At 37.6% G+C, this 24682-nt stretch overlaps 1 long non-coding RNA gene across 6 annotated transcripts in view; it reads right to left on the bottom strand.

The window, feature by feature from the left end:
- The window catches only part of LOC123793671 (uncharacterized), a 628690-nt gene that overhangs the window by 457134 nt on the left and 146874 nt on the right, over positions 1-24682 (bottom strand). For all 6 annotated transcript variants that reach the window (XR_015723077.1, XR_015723075.1, XR_015723078.1 and 3 more), the window contains one exon: positions 13345-13517. This is a non-coding gene — a long non-coding RNA (uncharacterized LOC123793671). The remainder of the gene's footprint in view (positions 1-13344; positions 13518-24682) is intronic.

The following is a 24682-nucleotide window of genomic DNA, read 5'->3' as shown; positions in this document are numbered from 1 at the left end:
GGACATGACAACAACTTAACACAAGGACTAAAGTAGGTCCACCAATGATAAGGAGGCACATTTGATTTCAGTATAAGAAAAAATTTTCTAAAAATTGGGGCGGTCCAAAACAAAGAAGGCTGCCCTCTGACGTTATGAACTCCTTGCTACTCAAATGATCAGTTAAGAGGGCGCCTGGGTGGCACAGCGGTTAAGCGTCTGCCTTCGGCTCAGGGCGTGATCCCGGCGTTATGGGATCGAGCCCCACATCAGGCTCCTCCGCTGGGAGCCTGCTTCTTCCTCTCCCACTCCCCCTGCTTGTGTTCCCTCTCTCGCTGGCTGTCTCTATCTCTGTCAAATCAAATAAATAAATAAAATCTTAAAAAAAAAAAAATGTTCAGTTAAGGGTAATATGAAAAGGATGCCTGATTAAGAGCTGTGGAAGGAACTTGTACCAACAACTTAACTAAATGTAATGCTAAACACCTCTAATTTCTGAGGCCACTAAGAGAGTTTATAAGACATTGGTATAATAACCTAGAAAACACAGGGTTTTTTGGAAAATGATTATAAAAATGAAAAAAATTAAATGTTACCAATAAATCTAGAGGCCAGAAAAGACATGAACAAAGGCAAGACATGACTGGCAGTGGTAAGGAAAAGCAGGTAAACAGGCCACATGGGAATAAGATAATTAGGTAGGATTAAGAAAAATTAGGATGGGAAAACTGATGCAACTTGACCAGGGCTGAGTGCAAGTGGAATAAAGACTTAGGGATATGCAAATTAGGAGAATGAGAAATCAGCCCAAAATAAAGTCCCAAAATAGGGGCAGGGTTTAATATGTATTTCATGGGTGAAAAGAAAGAGTTCTACAGTCGAATATGTTTGAAAATACTGAGTTGAACACCATTAAACAGATTTCCATAGAGCCTTAGCCGTTCATCACAATTTTAAGTCTCCAAGAGAAGAAAACCACAGGCAGTGTCCCCATTAAATCAGTTTTTTACAGAAATACTAAGGAACTATTACTTTTAAGAATATACAATAAAAAATACTGAACTTCGTATTAAGAAATACTGGGCTTAGTATCGGACGGTGAGTGAAAGTTTGGACTTAGAACACGAGCTTGTACTCAAAGCCTAGTCATAATGAACCCAGCTAATTCACAGACTAGAAACAAGAGTCTCAAGCCAATTTGGGGAGGATGGACGATAAAGCTAATCTCAAAATTCTTCCTAATGTTTTAAGCCTTGTTTTAGCACATGACTTGTATAGTGAATTATTTTGCCATGTAGTAAAAGCCCTACACTGTACCAGATTCTGTATTCTAAATTGCTGGCCATGAAAATAGGATTTGGATAGTTATTTCATAAGTAAAATAAGGAACGTGAGTTGGGAATACTTCAGAGGGCCCAGTTTCACTGCTTAAAGAAAATAATCATCCTAGCTACCATGTATCAGATATGACCAAGTGCCAGATAATTTAATCCTCACCACAATTCCCACTTTAAAGGGGAGGAAATTAGAGATGAGACAAAATAAATAATGCTTCCAAGATCTCCTTGCTAGTAAGCCGTAGAGCCAGGATTGAAGGTCTGCCTAACACCAGAGCCTATACTCTTAAATGGTGGACGGTGCTGCTATTCAGTGATTCAAGGAGCATGTAGGACTAGCAATTCACAGAAGAGAGAATAACAATTTTACATATAGACTTGTTAATATATATATTTTATATGACTGGATCCTGCTTAAAATGCCTGCCTCTTCCCATTTTACTCAAAACCCATGACATGTATTATAAGGCTCTAGATTACAAGGACCTAAGTGATCTAGTCCCTGCCTACGTCACCAATTTTATCACTTGCCACTCTCTCTCACTCATAATGCTCCAGTTCACAATAGTTCTATATCACGCTATGCTCCTCCTTGCCTTGGGGCCTTTGCACTCGCTGTTCTCAGTGCCTGGAACAGTTTCTACCCCACACTCCTTCACATCTTCTCCCTCCAGTCTTAGCTTAAATGTCACTTGTTCAGAGTCCATCTTTTTCCACTGCATCTGTAATAGCTAACCCTCTGTCTCCTCTCCTCCCTTACCATACACCCCCACTACTATCACAGCACTATATTGCTTTGATTACATTAACCACAAACTACAGTCTTTATTTACTTGTTTATTTTCCTCCTGCTTCACCAAACTGTAATCTCCCTGAGGGCAGGAGGTCTGTCTTGTTTACCCAGACTAGTTGAAGGTTTAGTTCCTAGTGACTTTACTCAATAAATATCGTTTGGGTAAAATGAATGCCCAGTAGGTATTATGCATTGAAGTCTGAAGAACAGAAGAGAAATCTGGGATTATTTATATAATTGGGAGTAATGGGCTTAAAGATGGTATGTGAAGTATGTGATGGTATGTGGATGGGTTCATCCATGGAGAATATACATAGTCATAAGAGGAAAGAGACTAAGCTAAAACTTGACATGTTAACTATTATCCAACATGGTCCACAATGATTCTTACTTCCTAGTTATCTAGTCTTTGGGTGTTCCCTTCCAAAATGAATAGGACTGACCTGTGTGACTAATAATATATCATACAAGTGGTAGAGTTTGAGTTGCAAGTCTAGGTCATAAAACACACTGCTCCTCCTTGCTCTCTCAGAGAGTCAAATGCCATGTCATTAGGATGCTGAAGCAGCCCTATGGAGAAATCAGCATGGCAACGAAATGATATCTCCTAAGAGTCAGCACCAACTTGCAGCACCTGAGTGAAACAGTGGAAGCAAACCCTCCAGCTGCAGTCAAACTTCCAGATGACTGAAGCACTGGCTGACATCTTGTTCACAACCTCATGAGAGACCAGCAGTATGAGCAGGGGGGAGGGGCAGAGAGAGAGGAAGAAGCAGGCACCCCACCGAGCAGGGAGCCCAACGTGGGGCTCTATCCGGGGACCCTGAGATCATGATCTGAGCCAAAGGCAGATGCTTAACTGTCACCCAGGGGCCCCAACAACAATATATTCTTAATTAAAATTTGCCCAATAAGGGATTACTACAGACTCCTCCTATGAATTTTATAAAATGCCATGCCATAGTTCATCTCTTCAGGAATTATCTTAGAATAAATTTTTCATCACACATATCTTGGCTCATATTCTTAAATCAAAAACCAGACAAGCAGATGGACAAAAGAAGTACAATATATTAAATAATAACCTTTGGATGTACAGCATTTAAGACTATAGAAATTGTTGTGGAATTAGGAAAAGTATCTTACACAACAACGTGACCAAAATTTTACCTTTCAAAAACTGCTTAGCCTGGGTTGCTTCTCAGGAAAAAAGGAATGTCTGGGTGTCTGTTAAGTGTCAGGCCCTTAACTATAAGCTTTAAGATATGTGATCTCTTCTTTAAAAAACCCCATGAGGTAAATATTATTGGCCCCATTTTCACTTACCCATCAGAGCTTCCTCATCTTAGCTCTGGGTCCTTTTTAGTTTGTGGTTTTAAATTTAGGTTGAATAACTGTCATGAATCGGAGAACATCAGGTACAGATCAAGTAAACTACTTTCAACCTTCTTAGGAATTAAACAGTCGCTACAAAGTGAAGAATATTCCGATGATGAAGGCTGGAGTCCTTCTGGGGGGCAATAAACATTTGGATTTTCAAATGGAGCAGCTTAAGTTGTAGAATCACAAGCCGTATTATATTAGACCTGAAGGAGCTGAGAGAACATTTATCTAAGCCTCTCATATTACAGACGAGGAAACGGGATTCATTAGTACAGAATACTCTGTCAAATGGCCCAGAGTGAATCAGAAGCTCAAGCAGAACTAGAAATAGCAAAGCTGCCACTGAAGTTACAACAGCTTGGCACTTAGTAGATGCTCAGTAAATTAAATAAGGCCGTAATGCATCATCCTAGAACAATTACAGTTCCACCAATATCTAGTGAAAACTGGGAGCTTCCCCCATAAATCTGGAATGTTCACTTTCTTCCTTTGTAAGCCAACAGCATCAAAGGTTGAGATTTGAAGTAGCACCTAGCTTTTGCTGCACTGAAGAGAAGGGACCTGGGAATGTTGCCATTTTCTGAAAGCAGGTAAAAAATCACCTCAAAATTTAGTGGCTTAAAAACATGAATAATCATTTATTTTGTTTACAAATTTGTAATTTGGGCAGGGATCAACAGAAATAGCTAATCTGTGGACTAGAGGATCCACTTTCAGGATGGTCCACTCATGGTGGGCAAGCTGAAGCTGGCTATAATCTAGAAGTACGGCTAGCACCTGCACTGCCTGCTCCAGCTTCCTCACGGCATGGCGGCTGGCTTCCAAGAGCAAGCATCCCAAGAGACGGGAAGTGGAAGCTGCCATTTCTTAAAGCCTGGGCCAAAGACCAACACCAAGGGATTTTCACTACATTCTATTGGCCAAGCAATCACAGAGCCCTGACTCTGAGTAAGACGGTAATGATGTCACCTCTAAATGAAGGCGTATCAGAAAACTGGTTGGCCACATTTTAAAGCCATTAAAGAAGATATCTTTTCACTATAAATGTAAATATGATTCCATTTTGCTGACATGACAAAGAATCGAGCATTACTGGAGACGAGTCATAAATATCAAAGTTATAAACTATTCAAAGGTATTAATCCCTTCACAATATACTAATCACTCCAGGCAGTCAACGGACCTACTAGTAATGCTCAATCTTTGCCTCCATTTACTATTCCACATAAAGAGGATAATAATAAGCTCTCATGGGAAATAGAGAGGCTTATTTATAGCTAGAAAGGCAGTGTACTTATAATATGCCTTAATAAAATGCTCTTTTTTAAAGGATTTATTTATTTGACAGAGAGTATGTGTACAGGCAGGAGCGTCAGAGAGAGTTTTATGTAGACTCCACACTGAGCATGGAGCCTGACGTGGGGCTCAATCTCATGACCCTGAGATCAGGACCCGGAGATCACAACCAGAGCCAGATGCTTAACTGACTGCGCCACCCCGGCGCCTAATAAGTTCTTGTTAAGAGTGAGTTATCTAGGGGCACCTGGGTGGCTCAGTCATTAATCATCTGCCTTTGGCTCAGGTCATGATCCCAGGGTCCTGAGATCAAGTCCCGCATCAGGCTCCCTGCTCAGTGGGAAACCTGCTTCTCCCCCTCACACTCCCTGTGCTGGTGTTCCCTCTCTCGCTGTGTCTCTCTGTCCAATAAATAAATAAAATCTTAAAAAAAAAAAAAAAAGAATGAGTTATCTATATAATGTCCTACACAGGTGAAAGGTATAGTTATTATGTGCTTAAATACTTTTGCAACATGAAGCCTTTCCAGGTTCCTGGACAACTGTCCATGCCTGAATTGGAGAAGCCTCCAATTAATAAATTTTGCTGAACATGCGGTTAAATATCAAACCCTATTTTTGAAAATGACAGTTTTATGGGTTTTGAATTTTTACAAAAGAAGCAATACCTAATGGATACCATAGGATTTCAGAACTTCTTTGCAAATATCACAATATATGCTTAAGTCAATATATAATATACTCAGTCAGTTCTCCCAGTAAGAGTCCTATTCAGGAATTAAATTGTATTCACAGTCAGAGTTTTTCTAATAATATTTCGGAATAGCAGAACTGAATTGTCTTTCTTGCCATAACAAACAGGAAATTTTCAAGTTTAACTAAGGTGGTGTGGGTGAAGACCTTAAAACTGGTTCTTCTTGTGAGGAGTAGCTAGTTATTAGCACCTTATTTAGACCACAGGCACAGTAACCAATTGGAATTTTCCCCAGGGGTCCTAGGACTTAAATTAAATGACTTTCTACTAGGCAATTGAGACCACAGAAAGCAATAACTTCCTCAAGTTATGGAAAGATTGGTTAAATAAGATGAGATTTGTCCTAGCTAAAAATGGGACCCACAGCTGAGAGGTTGGTTTCTCAGGGACTGGGAAACAGAAAGCTCTATTATCCAGTTAAGTATTATTACTGCCAGAAAATAAAGTATATATAAAACAAGAGTCATACCCAGCCAGCCAGTGGGCTACCTTATTTGTATATGTGTATTTTATGCTCACACAGCGATTTTAAAGGCAATATTACCTAAATATGATCTCCTTCATTCATTTATGTTTGTTACACACACCTCCTTCAGAATTTTAAAAATTTGTGATCTAGAGAATTATCTGGATTAATATAAACTTATTTTCGAGGATTTATCAAAGAGTACATTTGGTGTAAACTTTTTTTGAGCCAGCTAAAAGATGATACCATATGCCCTAAATCAAAATCTGTATGAAGCAGAATCCAAGTGGGTGATGAATACAGTCACCAGAAGCATGGCCTCTACCACGCCATTAGACAACAGCCTCCGCACTGGAACTCTCCTTAACATGCTAACACTTTCTCTGTTTCGTTTCTTGTCATCCTTTACTCACTATGGTTTAGGAGGTGTTGGTAAATGCTGAGAATGGCCCTGAAGTGGAAAACAAAAACTTAAAACCCAAAAATGACTGTTGACTCCAAATTATAAATACAAACTTAAACAAAATATAAAATTTGTTTAAGTTTGTGCAAGAGAAAAAAAGTGGGGAGGGGGCATTCTTAAAGCACAGAAAGCAGATAACCACTCTAATAATAAGACTGAGCCAAATGATCTCAGTTATCTAGAAAATTTCAAAAAAGTTGTCCTGGGCTTTGAACAGCCCTGCTATTTAATTATGTTTATCTGTTCAGTACGATTGGCCAAAATAGAAAGCCACACTCACGGTTTGAGTCACTGATGTTACATAAGACATTTCCCTTCATTTGCTAATGTCAAAATATTCTGTCGCTCATTAAAATATAAATTAAGAGCCAATTTTTAACCATATCCTCACCGAGATTTAGAGAATCACAGCAGTTGTGAAGGAATTTAGAAACATGCATTGACTGTAGATTTCTCCAAAATCCATCCACAAAACAGTGAAGGGTTCTCTTTTTAATAAATTCCCCTGAAAACCACATACTGTGCTCACTGAAGCAAGAAGTAAAAAGAAATGATTGAGCGATATTAAAGGTGGGAAGTCAGACCCTTTTCTCTATAGTATTTTAATGTTGAAATAAAAAGCACTGGGTAACCCTTGGCTCTTCCAGCTGGGACACCAGCGTGTAGCCCCTCTTTGTGCTGCCAGGGTAAAGAGTCACCGGAAAGCCCATTCTCTCTCCATATTAAGACAAATTTTAAAGGCAAAACCTCCAACTAGACTTCCCAATCTCATATTTTCTGATGATGTGATCTGCTGGTCTACTAAAGAGGTTAAAGAAGCAGATTTCGTTTCAGACTTGGACTGACATTACTACTGTCTCAATGCATTTCAGATTGGATGGGAGAGGGTTGTTTTCAACAAAATGTTATTTTGCTATCTAATGATCTCAAATATCTTAAAAGTCTAGGCTGGACTTTGAAATAAAGAATGGTGTTGCAAAATATTACAGATTCTCTATAATTGCTAGACTTACAGTAAGATTTCCACAAATCCCCCCTCACCAGGCATATCGAATGTTCTCACCTTTTCAGGATGAAGAGTATATAAGATGTTTACAAATAAGCACTTGACAATCACCCATTGTATGTATTAGCATAACCAGTATCCACAGTAAAGAGAATATTTTCTTACACATTGTGTTAAAAATTCTTCTTTTTTAAATTTTTTTAAATTTTTTAAAGATTTTTATTGTATTTGACAGAGAGAGAGACAGGCAGCGAGAGAGGGAACACAAGCAGGGGGAGTGGGAGAGGAAGAAGCAGGCTCCCAGCGGAAGAGCCTGACGTGGGGCTCGATCCCAGGACTCTGGGATCACGCCCCGAGCCGAAGGCAGACGCTTAATGACTGAGCCACCCAGGTGCCCCCAAAATTCTTCTAATAAAAATAATATTTCCCCCACTCCTGTCTGCCTCCTTCTCCCTCCAGCACCACTACTAACAGGTCAAGAAAGAGGACCTATGGTTAAACTGCATCCCGGAAATTTTATATATTTTATATTTAGGGGATTTATCCAGCTTGTTAGCAATAGATATATTTGAATACATGACAGATATATCTAGTATTAACATAATCTTTTTTTTTTTCCTTGTCTACACTTTGTTTCTATATAAAACAAATTGTTTCCCCCAAGCATAGTTAAAAACTGTCACCCATGGAGGAGACTTCCACAAGATGGCAGGCTAGGAAGATCCTGAATTCAGTTCCTCCCACAGGCATACCAAATTACATTACATTTGGATCATTTCCCTCAGAAAAAAGAACTTAAAATTAGATGAACTGCCCTCCATAATAAGGGATTTAAACACACACACACACACACACACACACACATACACACCAAGACAGGTAGAGAGGCAGAAACAGGATCTCGCCAAACCCCACCCCTGGCATGCTGACACAACAGGGAGGGATTTCATCAGTCTGGTGCTTCTCCTGGAGGAGGAAGGGGTTGGCGCCCCACATCAGGCACCCAACCCCAGGATATGCAAAAGGGAAAATGAGCTCCCCAAAACGCCTGGCTTAGAAAGACAATGGGGTAGACTTCCAAGTGACCCAACGTGCAGCAGGAAACTGAGATTCCCCTTTTAAAGGGCTCATGTACAGTCTCACTTGGCCAGAGACCCAGCTAAAGAAACACCACTTGAAAAGTGCCTAGACTATATGTGAAGGCAATTTATTCGCTAATCTAAAAACATCTGCCAAAGGAGCAAGGGACAGTTGAAACTCTCCCCAGAGACAGAGGCAATGGTGGATGGCATTTTCTTATTTCCCCCTACCCTGCTAGCACAGTTGGTAAGCTTACATACAACACCCTCCTGCCACCTTGCTAAGACTGTCAGGATGAGCAGTCATAGCACTGTCCCAGTGTCTTGCTGAAGCCAGACACTGCAGGCAGTTACAGCACTCCCTCATTCCTTGTATGAGGTTGACAAGTAGGCATCCAGCCTAAAGCTGGCGCACACACACAAATACAAGGCACTGTCCTGCTGCATTCCTGAAACCACCATGAGTGCAGTCAAAACTATCCCACTGACTCTCTAAAACTAGTGAGTGTGCCCCCCGCCCAACACTGTCCAGCTGCCTTGCTAAAGCCAGTAGACATATACAATCCACACAGGGGATGCCCCTTGATCCCCTGTCCCTGGTGTCCAAGGAGGCTGGCATTCCTGGGCTCCTCAGGAATTTAACAATCAGAAAAGCAGTACTTCACAGGCCACCACCACAAGGGACTGCACAGAAAGCAGACTGAAATATAACCTCAGTCTTTCTATGAAAAAGGCCTATTTACCTGGCCTGGAGCTTCAACCTGAAGGAAAGGCTAAGGAGGTGTTCCAAGGAACATAAGCAAGGAGACCCCATCCTTGCACACTCCCTTGGCCTCACTACAAGATAACAAGATCTCACAGAAAGGAGTCTATATACTTGGGAACCCTGAGTTTTGCAACTATAGCTCAGGAGACACCTCCAGACCTCCAGGTCCAGAGACCAACAAGGATTAGGATTATGGCCCCACAGGACTATATATATATTTACATACTTTAAAAGCTGCTACCTGAGGGTCTAGCTTCTAACCAGCCTAAACTAAGATGCTAAATGAGATTCCTCCCCTTGGATCACTGACCGGTCTTGGCATACCCTCAACAACAGAAACAGATCAAGAATAAATCAAGAGGCATTTAGGAGGGTACATGTTGTGATGAGCACTGGGTGTTATACGCAACTAATGAATCATTGAACACTACACCAAAAACTAATGATGTACTATGTGTTGGCTAATTGAACTAAAATAAAAAATAAAAATTTAAAAATTTTAAAAAGAATAAATCAGAAGGTTCAGACAATCAAAAAGATTTGATTGAGCAAGGGCAAGGTTGAATAAAAAGGATCATGGCCTACACAAGTCCACTCCTTCAAGAATGAGAGAAGTAGCTATTTTGCCTAATGCACAGAAACACACACAGACAAAGTATAGCAAAATGAGAAAACAGGAAAATATGTTCCAAATGGAAGAATAAGACAAATTCTCAGAAGACCTTAATGATACAAATCAAAGGAGAAATAAAAAATACCAAGGGACAAATAAATATAGGACTATGACACACCAAAATCTATAGGAAAGCGATTCCAAGAGGGACATTCATAGCAATACAGTTCTACTTCAAGAAACAAGAGAAATTTCAAACAATTTAACTTTACACCTAATGGAAGCAGCAAAAGAAAAAATGAAGTACAAAATTAGTAGAAATAAGAAAATAATAAAGATCAGAGCAGAAATACACTAAAGACAACAATGAAAGAAACTGAAAAAGACACAAACAAATGGAAAGACATTCTGTGCTCATGGATTGTAAGTATTAGTATTGTTAGAATGTCTGTATATCCAAAGCAATCTACAGATCTAATGCAATCCCTATCAAAATTCCAGTGGTATTTTTCACAGAACTAGAAAAAATACTTATAAAATGTACATCAAACAACAAATGACCCTGAATAGCCAAAACAATGTGGAGAAAGAAGAAATATGGAGATACCACACTCCTTGATTTCAAACTATACTATAAAGCTATAGTAATTAAAACAGGGTGGTATTGGCATAAAAACAGACACATAAATCAATGGAACAGAATAGAGAACCCAGAAATAAACCCACACATATATGGTCAATTACTTCACAACAAAAGAGGCAAGAATACGCAGTGGGGAAAGGACAGTCTCTTCAATAAATGGTGTTGGGAAAACTGGACAGCCACTTGCAAAAAAAAATTAAACTGGACCACTATCTTCCACCATATACAAAAATTAATTCAGAATGGATTAAAGACTTGAACATAAGACCTGAAACCATAAAACTTTTACCATACCTAGTTGGTAAGCTCCTTAACATCATTCTTAGCAAAGCTTTGTTGATCTGACTCCAAAGGCAAGGGAAACAAAAGCAAAAACAAACTGGACTATATCAAACTAAAAAGCTTCTGTACATACAACAACAACAACAACAAAATCAACAAAACAAAAAAGCCACCTACTGAATGAGAAAAGATATTTGCAAATCATGTCTCTGCTAAGAGGTTAATATTGAGAATATATAAAGAACTCATATTTCAGTAACAAAAAAATCCAATTAAAAATGGGCAGAAGGGGTGACTCGGTGGTTCTGTTGGTTAAGTGTCTGACTGGATTCTGGCTCAGGTCACGACCTCAGGATTGTGAGACTGAGCCCCACAACGGGCTATGCACTCAGCCGGGAGTCTGTTTGAGATTGTTCTCTCCCTCTGCCCCTCCCTGCTAGTTCTCTCTCTCTCTCTCTCAAGTAAATAAATAAATCTTTTCTTTTTTAAATGGGCAGATCTGAATAGACATTTTTCCTGCCAAAGAAGATACAGAGATGGCCAACATACACATGAAAAAGATTTGCAACATCAAAACCACAATGAGATACCACCTCACACGAGTCAGAATGGCTAGTATAAAAAACACAAGAAACAACAAACGTTGGTGAGGATAGAAAAAATGGAACCTTCATGCACTATTGGTTGGAATATAAATTGGTGCAGCCACTATAGAAAACAGTAGGGAGGTTCCTCAAAAAATTAAAAAATTATAGAAATACCATATGATCCAGCAATTCCACTACTGAGTATCTATCTATCCGAAGAAAACAAAAACACTAACTGGAAAAGATATATGCGCCCATGTATTCATTGCAGCATTATTTCAATAGCCAAGATACGCAAACAACCTGATTGTCCTTGATGGATGAAGGATAAAGAAGCTGTGAGATATAAATATATATATATATATATATATATATATATATATATATATATATATATATCTCCATACATCTATCTATATAGATACACATACACACACACATACACACTATATCTATATACATACATATACATAGAGATACACACACACACACACACACAGTAGAATACTACTCAGCCATAAAAAAAAAAAAGAATGGAATCTTGCCATTTGTGATCACACCAATTGACTTCAAGGGTAATTTGATAAGTGAAATAAGTCAGACAGAGAAAGACAAATACTGCATGATTTTACTCACATGTGGTATCTAAAAACCAAAACAAATAAAAACCCATACTCATAGAGACAGAGTACAGATGGGTGATTGCCAGAGAGGTGAGTGGGGTTTTTTTTATTTATTTATTTTTTATTTATTTATTAGGAAGAAATTTGAAAAAGGAAAAAAGAAAACTATCACCCATCATATGTTATATCGGTACCTGTGCACACTTTCTTCCAGGTATCCTTATACAAAGACTTTTCTAATCACAACACGAGTTATTTTTAAACTGTCTTATTCCTCAGGCAGAGAATGAGTCTTTAGAAATGTAATGCACATAATACCTACAAACAGTGGGAAGACACAATTTAAAATAAAAAAGAATCTTTTTTTTCAACACTTTCAGTGGAATTTTCAGAGTTCAAGAGCTGGAGCTGTCATTGAATAATAGAGAGGAGTCTGAGGGTATGTACAAGAAAAGTAAGATAAGATGGACAGTTTTATTCCTATGGACCTTAAATACAGTTCCAAGCAACTCTTAGAACTGTCTGCCTGGGTCAGACATGCTGCCATGGTCAGGATGCTCTAAAATCCTCACAGGCTTTCCTTTTCTTTCCTTCCTTTCAATCTGAGAATATTTTTCCTTTCATTTACTGTTATAGTATCTTCTGCTATTGAACTATTTCTTACAGCATGTTCTTTCTTTGTTCAACTGGATTCCTTTTAATATCTGAAAAAGTGGTAGCCTCATTTTATTTATTATACAAAGACAGACTGGGGATTCAGACTTCCTAAATTAGAGTTCCAGTTCCAAAACTGATTAATTGTATGACCTCAGGCAAGTCAACCAAACTCTCTGTACCTCAGTTTCCTGATAATGGGAATAATAAGAGAACATAACTCAGAGTGGTGCTGAAAAGATTCAATTTTAAAAGTTAGGCAAGCACTTAATAAGATACATTGCACTCAGTAAACACTCAATAAGTGTTTACAAATAATTAGAAATCGTTTTTTAAAAACTGGTAAGTTTTTTTTGACTGTTATTTTCTTAGTTATATTGTTCATACATCCTTTCTAAACTTATATCCTTTAGATTTCTGCCAAGTTTTCTTTAACTTCTATCATCATTCAGTTTACCTGCATTGCTTTAGTAACTTAATTACTTAAAGTTTTGTCACATACTTGTAGCTGCAGCTTGAAACTGTAGCTCTCATATTTGCAACAAGAAGAAAGCTGGACAAAAAGAAAATTAATGACTTTTTCTGAACTCATCAGAGAACTAAAGTCACGGGACATCTGACCTGAAATCTGGAGAGATGTGGGGCGGCCATGTAAAAGTAACAGGCGTGTGGTAGACGCAGGGGTCCTAGAAGCAACAAACCCTTCTGCTGAATTACTTTGTAGCAGTAAATGCTTCAAAAATAGTCTTGGTCCTTTTCTCCTGTGCAAGCTCTGTCTTCTCTTTTCCATGGCACTGGAAGAAAAGAAAGGAGAGAATAATTAAGGAGATGCTACATGAGGGCAACAGAACCACTGATAATAAAGTTTTGCTCCCTCCAGAGCCAAACTAACACTTAAACTCAGTCAACCTAGAGTTTGGAAGTTATTTTCATGGCAAAAGGGCAAATAGAAGACCAAAGGCAAATATGCAAAGTAATCAAACAACTTTTACCCTCTCTTGCTTCATCCCATTCCTTAGGCATCAAGACCTCATGTGACACTACAGTAATCCAAACTGCCACCCCATCCACACCTGCTTTCTCAAAATGTACCTCTCCATCCTTCCCCTCCCTAACAGTAACTCCCAAAATCTCCCTTTCCCTGGCAGCTGCTGATCCAAACAAGGGAATAAGTATTTTCCATTTTTAAAACATATTCTTATAAATTATTGATAGAGTTAAGGCTCCACATTTAATGAAATATCTAATTCTCTATGACCAATTACGAAACTAGAGGTGTTCTTCTCCCAAGATTTTCCACCAAAAACGATATTAACAGATCAAGCTGCACTTAATATGATGAAGCAGAGCACTACTATTCCTGCATCATCACCACCAACATGCTCCATTTAACTTTTATTTGAAAAGCAGGGAAAATAAACAGTAAAAATTATCCACAATCTAATAATTTTATGATTATATAAGAAATAAAAGCATTCCCTATCTAATCCAATCCCTAAAATTAACTACTGTTAACACTTTGGAGTGTAGTCTTTCACCCTTTCCTACATTCATTCAAATATGTTTATGTCTATATATCTACATATAGCTATATACAGAAATGTAAGCATCTGGATCTTTATGATAACACACTTATACTTGCATTTATTTACTCACATTTATTGATGAGAAACCTTTTCGCTCATATATCATGTATATGTTACCCTTCACATTTTTTTTAAGTTTTTATTTAAATTCTAGGTACTTAACATACACTGTAATATTAGTTTCAGGTGTACAATACTGTGATTCAACACTCCATACACCACCCGATATGCATCGCATAAAGAGATACATGCACCCACTATGTTTACAGCAGCGTTATCTACAATAATCAAATTAGGGAAACAGCCCAAGTGTCCATTGACTGATGAATGGATGAAGATGTGGTATATATATGCATACGTATATCTATAACTATAATAGAATATTACTCAGCCATAAAAAAGAATGAAATCTTGCCATTTGCAATGATGGAGCGAGAGAATATTATGCTAAGCAAAATAAGTCAGAGATATCAATTCAATCAGATGTGGAATTTAAGAAACAAAAAAACACATAATGGGACAAAGAGAAAGAGAGGCAAGCCAAAAAACAGACTCTTACCTAGAAAACAAACTGATGGTTACCAGAAGGGAGGGGATAGGGCAATGGGTTAAAAAGGTGATGGGGATTAAGTAGTGCATTTGTGATGAGTACTCTTCATATTTATAAATCTACCCTCAAAAGAACATTTCGGATTTTGTCTAGAACATACTAAGTACTCAATAAATCTTAGCTGTTGTTTTATTACTATTCCCTTACCCTTCTCTTATACGCATACTATTCCATTTTAAGGATATACTTTTCCTTGAGAGACCTTTAAATTGCTTCCAATTTTTTTTTTTTTGCTTTTACAAACAGTGCTTCAAAGAGCATCCCTATCCTTTCTAGAAGATAGATTCTAAGAACAGGGGTGGCTGGGTTAAAACAAAAAAACATTTAAAATTTTTAAAATACATGCCACAAAGGGTTGTATTATCTTACCCAAAAGGATTGTACCATTCTATACTTCACCAACAGTGTATAGAAGTACCCATTTTCCCCACTCTTGTCAGCATCTTTTCTTTTTTCCTTCTTTTTATTTATTTATTTGAGAGAGAGAAAGCACGCAGATGGAGAGAGGCAGAGGGGAAAGGAAAGGGAAAGGCAAAAATTTCAAGCAGACTCCACACTGAAGCAGAGCCTGACGCAGGGCTTGATCTCACTATCCTGGGATCAAAACCAGAACCAAAACCAAGAGTCAGATGCTTAACTGACTGACCCACCCAGGTGCCCATGTCAGCATCTTTTCGTATGTTCATTTGGCTGTGTCAGTAATGTGTCTGTATAGACTTTCTTTTTTCTTAATAGTTTATGGGATCTCTCTGTATAATAGTTACATAAATTCTTTGTATATTTTTATGTGTTGCAAATATTTTCCTCAAAATGTCAATTGATTTGCATATTTTATGTTAATTCTGACCACAATTTTTAAATGTATGCATAAACAAACATATTGATTTTTTTCACTATGGATTCTTATTGACCTGGCTTGCTGAGAAAGTCCAGTATATGGGGCACCTGGTTGGCTCAGCAGGTTGGGCACTGGACTCTTGGTTTCAGCTCAGGTCATGATCTCAGGGCCCCAAGGGCCCCACATGCAGCAGGGAGTCTGCTTGAGATTCTCTCTCGCCCTCTCCCTCTGCCCCTCCCCCCTACCCATGCTCTCTAAATAAATAAATGGATAAAATCTTTAAGAAAAAAGAAAAGAAAAGAAAGCCCAGGATATGCTCAGGTGACTCTGATGTTACTGATCAGATCTACATAGGAGAAGCTATGTTTTGATAGAAAAAGCAGTCTATAATTGAGATCATTCACCTGAGACTCTCCTGCAAAATGTTTACACTGAAATAATAAAGCAGTTACTACTAATAAACCAACAACCATGGACTTCTACACCAACCAAAGAATAAATCCATCAATAACATAGTCACTAATAATATATTCTTAACATACATGCGGATTAAAGAGCTAGAAGGAACTTGAGATTGAGTACCATTTTACAGATAAGGAAACTGAGAAGCAGAAAAGTTATAATGTTCTATCCATGGTCATGGTGCACAAAATATGGAACTGAAGTAATATCATATGCTATAAGAACTAGGTTATATAGTCCTCCAAGAAAATAAGGTTCAAAATATAAAAGAAAAACTGGAACAGTTTCTGATGGATAAGATCCAGATTAAATATGCAAAAATATACATTCAAATTTAATATTTTAGAAAAATCCAGGCACACTAAAGTAAAGATAGCAGAAAAATGTTAAAGTAAAAAGACAAAATCATACATAAAACAATATAGCACATTCCAATCTAGAAGTTTTTTGTATACTGGTGCTATTCACAAACATCTCTGGCTTTTTCTCTTTCTGGCACATGGTAGGATTAGAATTCCTTCCCCACACTGACATCATATGTGGCCCAGAACTTGCTCTGATGAATGAAACGTGAGCAGAAGTGCTATCTGTGAAGATTTATTAGCCACTACAGGATCACCAAGTTCTCCCTTCCCCTCTGCCACAATGGCAGACAATACTCCAAATGGTAGCTACTCCATTAACATGGATCCAGGAATAAAGATGACACAGAGCAGAACCTCGAGAAGAACTACAGTGAACAAGTATTATAAGCAAGACATTCTGTTGTTTTAGGACCTTGATATTTGGGGATTACTTGCTACTGCAGCAAAACGCAAAGTAATTTATTAATAAATATTTACTGAGCACATTCTTTGTGCCAGGCACTACACTAGGTGGTAGGAATATAGTAACATTCAGGAATTAGTTCCTGACCTTAACCATCTACAATCCAGCAGGTGGGGGAGAAAAGTAATAAAATGTACAACTGTAACATAGTACAACAAAGTGTTGTAGTTGGTGATTTGAAGGGGCACATGCATCCCGATGTTTACAACAGCATTATCAACAATAGCCGAACTATGGAAAAAGCCCAAATGTCCATCAACTGATAAAGGGATAATGAGGATGTGGCATGTACATACAATGGAATGTTACTCAGCCATGAAAAAGAATGAAATCTCAGGGCACCTGGGTGGCTCAACTGGACTCTTGATTTTGGCTCAGGTGGGATCAAGCCCCAAGTTGGCAGGCTCCCGGCTCAGCAGGGAGTCTGCTTGTCTCCCTCTCCCTCTGCCCCTCCTCCTGCTCTCACTCTCTCTCTTAAATAATCTTTAAAGAAAAAAGAATGAAATCCTGCCATTTGCAATGACATGGATGGAGCTAGAGTGTATTATGCTAAGCCAAATAAGTCAGTCAGAGAAAGACAAATACCATATGATTTCACTCCCATGTGGAATTTAAGAAACAAAATGAACATAGGGGAAGCAGAAAAAGAGAGAGAGAGAGAGAGAGAGAGAGAGAGAGAGAGAGAGAAGCAAACCATAAGAGACTCTAAACTATAGAGAACAAACTGAGGGTTGCTAGAGGGGAGGTGGGTGGGGAGATGGGCTAAATGGGTGATGGGTATGAAGGAGGGCACTTGGGATGAGCACTGGATGTTATATGTAAGTGATGAATCACTAAATTCTACTCCTGAAACCAATATTCATTTTTTGCTCCTGAAACCAATATTATACTATATGTTAACCAACTAGAATTTAAATAAAAACTTGAAACAAAAAAATAAAAATAAAGCCAGTATTGCACAACATAAAAAAAGTGCTGTAGCTGGGACAAGCACTAAGTGCAAAGGAGACCAAAATATGGGCAAAAGGGCATGCCTCCTTACAGAAGTTACTTCTAAGTTGAGAAATAAAGGACTAATGGAAATTCTTTTTTCAAAATAATTGCTACCTCTTCCAATTCAGCCAAAGTATGGAAAATGTAATGCTTTATGTTTTAGAAAATGCTCTTATGTTTTAGAAAAACAGAATAATATATATAAATAAAGTGACAATAAGGAAACAACATGTACTCTTCAACTGGCCAAAATTCAAGAGACATTGCAGAGAATTGCCAAAGTGTACTAGTTTAGTAGGACTGCCAAAACAAAGTGCACAGACCGGGTGGATTAAACAACAAAAATTTATTTCCTCACAGTTATGGAAGCTAGAAGTCCAAGATCAAGGTATAAGCAAGGTTAGCTTCTTCTGAGGGCCTCTCCTTGGTTGTAGATGGTCATCTTCTCCCTGTGTCTTCACATAGATGCCCCTCTGTATATGCCTGTGTCCTAATTTCCTCTTCTTATAAGACACCAGTCATATTAGATTAAGGCCCACCCTAATGACCCCATCTAACCTTAATTACCTCTTAAGGAGTCTATCTTCAAATATAACCACATTCTGCAGTACATGGGGTTAGGACTTCAACATATGAACTTGGGAAGGAAACACAATTTATCCCATGACTCTAAGGTTTGGTGCTTCAGTCAGTTCTGGCTGTTATAAAATACCATAGACTGGGTGGCTTAAACAACAAACAAATCTTGGCTAGAAGTCTAAGATCAGGGTCCATGGTCAGGTTCTGGTGAGATCCCACTTCCTGGCTTATCCATGGCCTCCTTCTTGCTGTATCCTCACATGGCTGAGAAATTCTCTCTCTGGTGTCTCTTCTTATAAAAGCACTAATGCCATTCACAAGGGCTCAATCCTCATAACCTCATTACCTCCCAAAGGCCCCACCTCCAAATACCACCACATTGGGGATTAGGACTTCAACTCATTAATTTTGGGGAAACATAAACATTCAGTCCACAGGAGTCAATAACTGACTGAATGAAGGATGCTAAAGAAGGAAAGCAGCACATAATCACACCAAAGCTGATCCTGGGCAGTTAGAAAGGTTATCGATTTAGCTAGGAAAAGGAACTCTATTTTCAACCTACAAAACCTTAGTTGAGAGTAGGAGATATCCTGAAGGCAAACCAGAGAGGGTGCAAAGTCTAGGCTGAAAATAATCCTAAATGTGGAGGTCATTTATTTTAGAATGAATAAAAACTCTCCATGTTAGTTAACATCCCAAAGGAAGGAAAATAGTATTAGACCCTTAGAAGATAGTTCGTACAGTTCTTGAACTGCACACAAATACCATAGCTGAGAAGAAACAAAATCAATTTATGATAAACAATTAGCTTAGATACTAATCAGTATTAAGAGTAAGTCTGCAATGACAAGAAATGAGCAATACTAAAAAGCAACAGGGCAGTTAGAAACCATAGAGATGATTATTTTATGATAACTACAAATTTCAAAGCTCAAGTCTCACATGAAAATAACTAAACTTAGCTTGTCCTTAAAATAAACTCAACAAAGAAAAGAATATTTCCCTTAATATGAGAATCCTATCCATATTTTAGGAGCAACATAACAAGTAGAAATCCATAAAGTGTTGGTGAATAATAACTCTGAGGAAAAGCATTAGATGGTTTGACATCACTTATTAATAAAGCCTCTCAAGTGCTACAGATAGCCATTATTTATTATACATTTTCCTGAATTTCCCTGTAACTAGGGGGAAACTTGAGTTTTAAAATGGCAATAAATCTGAAATAAGTGCTACCTCATTCTTCAATAGGAATCCATTAAAAAAATCATAAAGGGTTACACATTCTGCTTATTTTAATATCTCAGAATTATTAAATTGAAGGGCAAATTATAATTGAATTGGAAGAGAAAACTTTAAACTAAAGCATTCTTCTTGGTTAGCATTAGGGAAAAGAATAGATAAAGTTTATAGTAAAAGATCAATTTCTTTGCATTACACACAATTGATTCCTATATGCTGGATAGCATAGTATATAAGGAAATTCTGTGATAAACAAAATCAACAGGAAGCAAAGAAAAATTGGGTGGTGGAGAAAGAACTGAATTAGAAGTCAGGTAACCGGATTCAAGCCTCTGTTCTTTATCTTCTTGTGATCAGTATAACTAATTATCCTCGGTGGGATTCTTTATTCCTACAATGGAGATAATAAAAGCTACCACACAGGGCACACCTGGGTGGCCCAGTCAGTCAAGTCCCTGACTCTTGGTTTTGGCTCAGGTTGTGATCTCATAATGGTGATCTCATGGTGGTGGGATCCAGCCCTGCATTGTTGGGCTTCACACTCAACAGGGAGTCTGCTTGAGATTCTCTTTCTCCGCCCCTCTTGCTCATGCTCTCTCCCTCTCTCTCTCTAAAATAAATAAATAAATCTTTTTTTAAAAAAATTGAATGAATAACATAAAGGCTAGGACACAAAATTACAGTGAAAACTAAATAACAAAGTATGTTAAAGTATTTTGAAAACTTTTTGTTTTAATGATGTGACATGTAGTGACGGATGGTTCAAACTTACTGGCAAACTGAACATCATCAAGGATATGTCATGATTGTTAATACAACTGGCAAAAATATTGGCTGACATTCCAATACCACACACAATTCAGAACAAGGTACACTAAACCCAACTGAAATTTTGAAAACTCCAATAACCAGATGCTATAATTGATTGTGTTCTTGGATACATAAAAGCAAAGATTCTGGAAATGAAATCCTCTAAAATCAGCTGGAAAAAACAACTTACAACCATAGCTAAGATTTTCAAAACTTCATTTTGTAAATTGTAATCTACAGACCAAAAAAATGTGTTGGAAAGTTTTTTAAATACATGCTTGTTTGAAAACTGTCACCTCTTTCAACTTTGTCATCTTGGCTTGTTGTTAATGAAGCTTTTGGAGTAGATCTGGCATACTGGCAAAAGTACAAGTGTCAAAATTTTTAGTATTTTCTGCATGTTTTTAAAGTCATTTCATATTTCTATTTCCTTTCCATATCACAAGGAGATCATCCTAAAACCTTGTAAGAGTCCATAGGTTCTATGCAAACTAGCACCTGGATGAAAAATAAAAATTGGAGAAATTTTTTAAAGAAAAAGTAAGTTAACACATGAATAAAAATTAAAAATAGAAGAACAAAAGTTAAAAGCAAATTAATAGACCAGACAGTGTAATTTTAAGCACTGAATGAGACTCGTGAAGCCTGGAAAAATTGAAGATTATTTCTTCCAACAGTCACAATATATGTTTTGGAGTAGTGGTGCATTTATAAAAGCAACTTATACTATTAGGCATTTATTGATAGGAAAGTACTCAAATATTGACATTAAAACCAAAATTGTGAATTCGGTCATCCAAATAGATATTTTTGAAATTTGTATTCAACCAATTAACTCAATGAATTGTCTCAGACTTTCTCTAGCTACTAACATCTAATGCAGTGGTTCTCAAATTTTAATATGCTTATGAATCACCTGGGAATCTTTTTAAAATATAAATTCTGATTGATAGGTCTGAGGTGATGCCTGAAATTCTTCATTTCTAATAAGCTCCTAGGTAATGTAATACTGCTGGACTGCATAGACATACTTTTAGAGGAAAAATCAAGATATAATCCCACCAAAAAAAAAAAAGTTATTTATTGATCAACGTTAAAGTTCTACAGTGATAAATATGTGTGTTTAATCATCTGTGCCCTCAAAAGTATCCAGGCAAGGATATTCTTCTATCTTTAAGGCACAAAACTCTCAGCTTTAATCAAGGTTCTGTTAAGCAATTGAATAGATCCAGAGCTAATGTCGAGAAGATTCTTGTCCTGCCTCCAGTGCCCAAATGCAGACAAAGTTGGATGGCACACACCTAACCTTGGAATACAAATTAGGCTCCTATCAGCATCTTCACTGTCTATGCTCCTGGCATCTAGAACATATTGATCTTCTTTCAGTCAACAGCAGAGAGTGCCTTCCTGTCGGACACTGACTATCCATCTCAATGGGGAATTATCTGTCCAATGGTTTCTGTCCAAAGCCTAGTGGAAACTATTGATATTCTTCAGGGGAAATCTAAGTGAGTGGATTTTGAGTATTATTTTAGCAATGTAACCCTCTGTCAAATAAAATGCTGCATTCAACTCCATAAAGTAGCATTTTATGTGTATGAATTTAGTTCAAATTTATATAAAAAGAAGTTGTTCTGTTGAATCCCAAAGATTTTACATTGGTGGTTATAGTTGTCAGTTGTAGGTACACCAGCCTCAGGATTCAATTTGTTTTTGTATTTTGTTTTGGTTACACAATATTGAGACGATCTTAAATCACACAGCAAACAAATCTCACACGGTAGCAGTTTATAAAAGTTCACTCTGCACCCTCAGAATTCTCTTCACTAAAACAGAGATGGCAGGAAAATTTTTCTAGCACTTGTATTTTAACACTCAGCAGAACATTCTTTAGAATATTTAAAACAAATTCAAATTAATCACTTGTAGAGCCCCTCCTCTGTCCTGCCATCTAGAGAAACCAGTTGGAAACACTGATCTAAGAAATATTTCCTTCTCTTGATGGTTAATTTAGCTTGTGTTATCCTGAATTAAGCAAGTTCATCAGAAAGCTATACACAGAGAACATATTATCAATCAAAAAATGATTATAATATATGCTTTATGCAAAGTTCATTTCTATAAAATTTATATTAAAGATATAGTTTTGATATAGACATTTTCTATATAGACATTTCAACAACTACAAAAAAATCTTCAATAAATTCTTCTCTGAGTTCAGGATCACAAAAAGTATATCTTTCCTTAAAAACTGGTATATCTCTTTTCCACACTAATAAGAAAATATATTAGCACATAGGTCCTTTAGCTTTTTAAAGTCTTGAATGTCTTAAATAAAAATTATTATTTTCCTTTAGCTCTCCTCTACTACGTTGTCTTTTTATTATTTCTTACTTATTGCATCTGGGTATATGTATGCATGACATGCTTCAATAGCCTGGATGCCAAAAAGGGTTTGCATTTTATTAGAAAATAGGTTAAACTGAGGCTTCACAGAAATCCAAAATCAAGTCATTCAAACAAGATAGAAATATTTCTTATGTAATATTTGCTCACATCTACAATATAACGATAGGTCATTCTAAGCCACAAGAAGACTGAAAAAATGTAGTCTCTAGTTGGGTAGTCCAGTTGCAGCTAAAACAGGGAGCTCTGGTTCTAAATAGAGCAAGGAGAGAGTGACTATTGGAAAGCAATTAGCAATCCCTACCATGAGGTCATATTTTTCCCCCAAAAGTACACTTATAGCTGATTTTACTAAATAAATTGAATCCAGGATACTGTGTTGTCCTTGTGTTGGTTTAATAGACACCTCAGTTACTGAAAAGGAGTTTTTTCTAATTTGGGGGACTTTTATTTCTAATATCATTATGAACTCAAGATTTTCACATATTTGATGTGTCTTAAATAGAATAGGATCATTGTTCTTTTTGAGGTTCAAATTTAATGCTCATATTGATGTAACTTTGACCAGTAGGAATCCCTTCAGCCTGGCTCTTGGGTCTTTTTTTTATCAATTGTGGTAAAATGTATATAACATAAAATTTACCATTTTAACCATTTTTAAGTAATTTTTTAAAGATTTTATTTATTGGGGTGCCTGGGTGGCACAGCGGTTAAGTGTCTGCCTTTGGCTCAGGGCGAGATCCCGGCGTTATGGGATCGAGCCCCACATCAGGCTCCTCCGCTATGAGCCTGCTTCTTCCTCTCCCACTCCCCCTGCTTGTGTTCCCTCTCTCACTGGCTGTCTCTATCTCTGTTAAATAAATAAATAAAAAATCTTAAAAAAAAAAGATTTTATTTATTATTTGAGAGAGAAAGTGAGTGAATGAGAGATAGAGCACGAGCGGGAGGAAGGGCAGAGGGAGAAGCAGGCTCTCTGCTGAGCAGGGAGCCTGAGGCAGAGGATTGATCCCAGGACCCTGAGATCATGACCTGAGCCGAAGGCAGACGCTTAACCGCCTGAGCCACCCAGGCACCCCTAACCACTTTTTAAGTGTACAGTTAGGTGACATTAAGTGTATTCATACTGATGTGCAACCTTCACCCCTATCCATCTTTAGAACTTTAGGTCCTTTTAAGACAACCTCATTATTCCTTGAAAGGTTCCTTGCTTTCTGATATGTCCAAGGCTCACCTATTACCTTCTTTGCCCCAGGTTTCAAATCAGCCATTTCTCCAAGAAGCCCTGAATTTTTTAAATGAGAAATAGTATTAGATACTACATCAGTCAAATTGTCATAATACCTCTGAAACAAATTTTAAAAATTCAGAAGCATAAAATTATAAGCATTTATTGCTGACCCACTGAGTCAGCTGGGGTAGGTAAGACGGCTCTGGCAATCTTAGCCCGGCATTCTCATCTGCTGAGTCCTGGATGGTTGTCTGGTGATTTAGGATTGCTTTGTCTCGAACAATCGGGGTGACTTGATTCCATTTCACTTATCTTCCCAATGGCTAACCTGAGCATGTTTTTTATGAATATGGCACAAGCGCAAGCAAATCCAA

This window comes from Ursus americanus, chromosome 35 (assembly GCF_024610735.1).
Source record: "Ursus americanus isolate L20-20 chromosome 35, mUrsAme1.1.p, whole genome shotgun sequence".
In the NCBI taxonomy this organism is placed as follows: domain Eukaryota; kingdom Metazoa; phylum Chordata; class Mammalia; order Carnivora; family Ursidae; genus Ursus; species Ursus americanus.
Note: the sequence above shows the minus strand (reverse complement) of the source record. Positions and strands in the feature narration are given on the sequence as shown.